This window comes from Gavialis gangeticus, unplaced genomic scaffold (assembly GCF_001723915.1).
Source record: "Gavialis gangeticus isolate Ggan-Ray unplaced genomic scaffold, GavGan_comp1, whole genome shotgun sequence".
In the NCBI taxonomy this organism is placed as follows: Eukaryota; Metazoa; Chordata; order Crocodylia; family Gavialidae; genus Gavialis; species Gavialis gangeticus.
The window spans coordinates 11,182,179-11,188,124 of record NW_017729001.1 but is presented as its reverse complement, the minus strand read 5'-3'; the positions used below and the strand labels follow the sequence as shown (position 1 = coordinate 11,188,124).

The 5,946-nt window shown below is 50.2% G+C and overlaps 1 protein-coding gene across 1 annotated transcript in view; it reads left to right on the top strand.

Annotated features, from left to right (window-relative positions):
• Positions 1-5,946, top strand: part of MSI1 (musashi RNA binding protein 1) — a 47,780-nt gene that overhangs the window by 27,906 nt on the left and 13,928 nt on the right. The gene's annotated exons all lie outside the window — the stretch shown is intronic.

The window sequence follows — 5,946 nt, the reverse complement described above, 5'->3', positions numbered from 1 at the left end:
TTTAGTGCTTTTGTCTTTTGCTGAAGCTGTCCTGGCAGCCATCATCCTTTTTACTATTCCATACCAGGACAGGGTAGTATCTTGTAGGACCTGCTGGCCCTTGTTCATTTGCTGTCGATGTGGAAACTTGTTCTACTTCTGTCTTCGGAGTTTTTATTTGAATCTTTGCAGCTTAAACCTGTATCTGCACCTGCAGGAGCTTGCCCAAATTTCTGACTCAGTCTGAATCAATCTGTCACTGGCTCCCATACCCCAAGGCCCATGACTGTATTAGGAAGAGAAGTTAAAAAAAATAGATGTTAGCTGGTATTTAAGTGGGACTAAGCTGTTGAAAAAGTCAGTCTGTTTGTGGCCTTTGGGGAAAAATCTAGAGGCTAAGTCATGTCTGCTCAAATGCTAAGTGGATAATACTGTAGGTTCAGGCTGATTATGAACCGGCTCATCCCTGGGCCTGACCATCTCAGTGCCTACTCAGTTAGTAGGGTTGATGCAGTCGTGTGTGCCCTCTGGCAAAATCTGTGTGGCTCCTACACGTTTCCCACCTTTACAAATTGCCATTCTTTTCAACACTAAATGTGGTTTGGAGAAAGGAATTGTTCTGATTGCTCCTCCACTAACAAGGCTCCAGAGCCCATCTCTCAGGGAGCACTCTGTTAGCCAGGTTCCTACTGCGGGGGCTCAGCAGTGGCGAATGCCATGAAGGATCAAAAAGGGTTTCTTATCAACAGTCAATTTTTCTGAATGTATTGCTTCCGCTGGGTCACAATCTTCCTTCCCTCTCCCATTTCATTTGATTCTCAATTTTGGATAACACTTCTAAAGCCAAGCAGGAACTGCTTGTTGGGCTATCTTCTGTCTGTGGAAGGCAGAACCTGAGGACATATGTGTCTCCTAACTGTTCTATGGCAGGGCTCAGAGAAGGCAGCCCATCTGAAGAACAAAAGTTAGTGCTGGTAACTATAACCCCCTTTTCTTCCCTGACCCTGCTGACCCTAGTAGCTAAACAGGGAGAGGAACATTACCTAATAGCTATAAGAAAAATCTTAACAAACCTTGAACTTCTAACCTCAAGTGTTGGATAACTATAGCCTTGACCAGTAAGTAAAACACTTCCCTGGTACAGAGCCTTGACTACTAAGCTAAACAGTTTTCTGTTAAAGTGATCTGCTCCTTCTATACTCATCTGCTGTGTTTAAACAATTGAAACAAATATTTATTTAAGAGGGGGGGAAATACAATTCACCAGTAAAAACCTTGTTAAAGCACAGTTCTTAGTTGTATGCTGTGTCCACACGCCATGGTATTGCTGGAAAAAAACAGTCTCATTCCCATGTTAATTCTACTCCTGTATTCTTATGCCCGCACCTTGTGAAAGGACTTTTTCTCCCTATGCAAGATCACAGTGCTTCTGTGCCCTTCCTCTCTCCACACACAAAGCCCAAAGATTCTCCACGCCCCATTGCAGATCAACTTTCTCTCTGGCTCTTTCTTTCCATCTAGTCTAAGAATGTCCCTCCTTCTGCCCACGACCCTCAACTGTTCTCCTTATCCCTGCCTATCCTCAGCATGCAGTTTCATGATCTTTCTTTCTTCCATCAATCTCTCTGAGACAGCAATCCTCTTTCACAAGCCCTCTCAGTATGCAGTGAGAGCCCCTCCCAAGATGTGCTGGGATCTCCCTGCACTGTGGTTGCTGTACAGCGTTGTGGAATGATAAAACAAATCCTGATGTGTAGTACAAGGGACAGTTGAGATGGCAACAGGGAGGTGGAGGGAGTGGTCTCTGGCCTGGTGATGGGGTTGGGGGCTGGGACAGGTTTGATGTTGAAGCCTTGGGCAATGATGTCCTGAGCTTCTCCTCTTAATTCTAATATTTTACTCAGTGTAGCAGTGTTGGAAGAGGAGCAATCCCAGCTCAGTTCCAGTTGTGCACTGCAGTGCATTTTTGTTGGTGTGCTGTTTGAAATCAAGCTGGATTTTGTGTTAGAGGAGTCAGCAAAATTCCTTGTCTAGGCTCTGCATGTCTGATGTGTTTGCGCTGATGTGGCGTGTGGGTATCTGGGGTGCTTGGTGCTCCTGTTCACTGCACACCCCTTCGGGGGTTTGAAGAGAGAAGGGCAGGACCCGATTAGATGGGGGAGAGAGAGATCTGTGCTGGTTTGTGTTCGTTATCTCTCCCCTGCTGATATCTATGTGAAATTGGGAGAGATCAGAAGTGGGTTTGTGTTTTCCTTCCCTTTCCCATCAAGGCCAAGATGTGGGGCAATCCCTTGAACCTTCTCTTCCTGGTGGGCATTCTTCTGTGTTGGGGTATAGGTAGGGTGGGTGAGGGTGGGGGCTGGGACAGCTCTGTGCATCCTCCCCCTTCAAGGTGGTGAGTGCTTGGGGCTAGTGGAGCTGTTGTTTTGCTGGCTGAGAGAAGAGGGCCGCTGCTCTGAGCACATGCAGCGAGCAGGCTGTGGCGCTGAGGCTGTGCGTTCAGGCAGCCCAGAGTGGAACAAGGTGGCCCTGAAAGACAGTTTTGTGCAGTCTGGGGAGGGAGGGCTGGAGGCGGCCTCATCACTCTGCTTGCCCCGGCCTGGGCTCCTGGGAGGCAGCAGTGAGACTCGCCCCAGCAGGGTGTCTTTGTGTCTGCGCTGAGCGCTTTGGAGAAGAGCATTAGAGCTCGCACTAATCTGATCCAGCAGCTGGGATTGGAGGGGCCGGGTTGCCATGGCGACCAGGCCCCAAGAGAAGCCGTCCCCGGCAGCCTCCTTTGTTCGGGCCTAACTCGGCGTTGGCAGAGCGACCGCGGCCCCGCGGAAGAAAGGCTCCGGAGAATGGGCCGGGGAGCGGCGGGGATCCCAGCGGGGGCCCTGCCAGAGAGGCACCCAGCAGCCAGCCGCAACAATAGCCGCCTGCCAAGGGCTGCCACTCACGCTTAGCGCTAGGCCTCATGAACTTGGCTGCTGGGGCCAGCGGCCCGCTAATCCCGCCTCCCCTGCCCAGGGTTTCCATGGACACAGAAGCCTATTAAGGACACGCAGTGGCCGTTTGCGAGTTGAATGTGCGCCCAGTGCAAGGAGAGAGGCCTGAGCCTCTGGGAACAGGTTTGGGGGGAGCCTGGCCCACTGCCTTCAAGGAGCCCCACACTCGGTGATCTCCAGCCAGACCTCTTCGCCCTTGCCTTGGTCTCATGCATGTCCCTGCCCCTCCTCCTCTGCCTCAATTGCCCCATCTCTAACATGGCACTCATGATCTTGACCCCTCTGGTGCAGAGGCAGGGGGCTCTGATGGGTATCATTCATCAAGACCTGTCAATCTGGCACTCAGGAACTGCGGTACTATAAAGCCGTGCTCCGGACAGAGCAGGATCCCTCTGTCCAGTCTCCACTATACAGCCACTGCCAGCAGCAGCAGCAGTTCCATGCAGGGCGAGGCCTCTTGTGTGCCTGCACTTGCTGCTGTGTTGCCTGGGTGGTTTAGCTCTTTCTTTCTTTTTTCTTTTCTTTTTTTTTTTTGTGCTGGAGTCTTTGATCTTTCTGCTCTTAAGCTGGAAGTTGCATTGTTCTTGACTATCCCCTCCACAGTCTATCTTACTCTCCAGAGGGAGCCTCACTGAGTAGCCTTATTATTAGGGTGTTGTTCAGGCATTAGATTCCCTTTCTTGCTGTCTGACTGCCCTGAGATACTGGAATAAGGTGCATCCTGCAGCAAGCTCCACTTGCATTTTAAGATGTGTTTTAGGAGATGGAGCATTTTAGGGAACTTTGTCCAAGATTGAGATCGCTAGTCAAAAGCTGCCGAGTAACAGCACATTTTCAGTAGTAGAGAATGACATACTGTGGGCAGTAACATTGAAGCTGTTGCAGCTGGATACTGCAGTGTGACATAGAAGGGGAACCGCAGGAAGTCTGATCTATTGGATGGGGACCTGAAATTGGCCAGACTGCTGTCACAATCTGAGTTGTTCTTTCAGATCTGCCAGTGCACCTTGATCCTGATGACCAATAGTCCTGGCTGTGCAAATCTTGAATCCTGACCTGCTGGTGTTCTAGTATAGGCCCATCTAAAATAAAGCTATATACTCTGCTGAAGTGTGTGTGCCTCTTTCCAAACTATAGTCTGAGATCACCAAACTCACTGAGCTTGTTTTGCTGGAAAGAGGTGAATTATGGTCTCTAGAGGTGAAAAACCCTAGGAAGGATCCTCTTTGCTGTCTTTGGAACTACTGTATATTGTTTGTCCCTGTGTGTCTTTATTGACACTATAGAAATCCATTTGTACTGGTGGATAAAAATGATCCTGGCTCCAAGGGGGACTTTGTTTGACAGTACATTTCCAGGGAGGAAGGCTGGTGACTTTGAAGGGGTCAAGAGGTGGCTGAGTTTAGAAGTACTGTTTTGAGTTTCATGCAAGAGGGAGGTTTTCAATCGTGCATGCTTGCATAAATTTTTGCAAGTCTGTGTGTGCTTAGGAGTGAGGAGGCCTCTTATTTTTGGGTACTAGTTGAGATTTGAAAGGAACCATCTGCTTGATCATAAAGGACATGGTTCCCCTGCATGTAGAACTCAGTTTGGGGTGCTAGTTGCTATGGCTGGGTTTCAAGCACTTAAAAGTGCAGCTGCTGATTTTTGGGATGGCACAAAGAATGTGTGGAGGGTTGGGGGCTGCTCCATTCTGCTCGCGCATGGTTTGTAACATCTGGGATCCCCTGCTCAGGAAGGGGATCCTCCCTTTCTAAGTTCTGCAAGTAATGACTGTGATAGAAACTGTTTTAAAAGGTAGAATAGTGAGCAGCAGGGCCATGTTCCCATCCATTGTGCAGTGGTCCCTCACACCCCTCCCCACCTTGGTGTGCATAAGGGAAGCAGGCAGCACTGAGCACTGGATGTCATACTGCTTGTTCATCAGATTCAGATTGTTGCCTGAAGTGGTTGATCACCTTCAACTCAGCTTGGATTACTAGGGAATTTCTCAGGTCTCAGCTTTTTTTTTTCTTGGCTGAGGAATATTGGGCCTCCTGTCCTCCCATTTCACTTGCCTGGAAGAAGATGCCTGTCTTTCTTTTGGGAGTCAAGGTTGACAGACAGAATCCTTGTTCCGCTCCCCTGGGGGTGGATCTCAGCAAGGCCTGTCCCCCATCCTACCCTATCTTCCTTCAGTTAGAAGTGCTTTGTGAATAAACCCTGTGGTTTGGTTGCCTGCCTGCACTGGACTGTAGAGATGGGTGCAGCCCCTTGCACTCCTTGGGTCAGGGACTGCAGGGAGAAGGTAACTTATGAGTAATAAAAAGGGCTGGCAAGAGACAGGGGTATATCACGGGCTGAGCTGGGGGATGGAGCTGATCTCAAACAGTGCGGCCTGCTTGACTACTGGCTGTCTTGTGGCAAGGAGGAGGAAGGCCCTGGTCAGCTGTGGCTGAAGACCATCTTGTCCCTCCCCTGAGCACTTGAGACATCCAGTTTCATAATCAGATTAAGGCAGTGGTATTACCAAGGAGGATGGGTTGGTGGGATACTAGGGCTTATACAGAGGGGACTGGTGTGTTTTAACCCTGCTTGCCTGCCTTGCAGTTGCTCCCCTGCAAGGAAGTGCCCAGGAGAGAACCAGCAGGCAAAGGAAAGTGGCACCAGGCGCTGATGTGTCTGCCTGGGGAGGGAAGAGGGAGAGTGGCACCAGGCCCCAGGGAGGGGGATGGGTGGTATCTGCCTCCCCTCCCCCATGCAGTAGGCAGTGCTAGCACAGTCCTTGCAGTAAATTTGCTCTAATTACAGCCTCCAGCACTGGGAAACCTCACTTAGAGGAAAGGCTCCTCTGGGGTGGGGGTGGGGGCAGCTTCTAAGCTTCCCCAAGCAGAATCTCTGCTGTCTGAGGCCTCCATTTCCCCTGTTGCTGTGAGGCCCCTTATTCCTTCTCTCCTCTCGCTTTGGCTCCCTCCCCCCCCCCCCCCTTTATTTTTCCCCC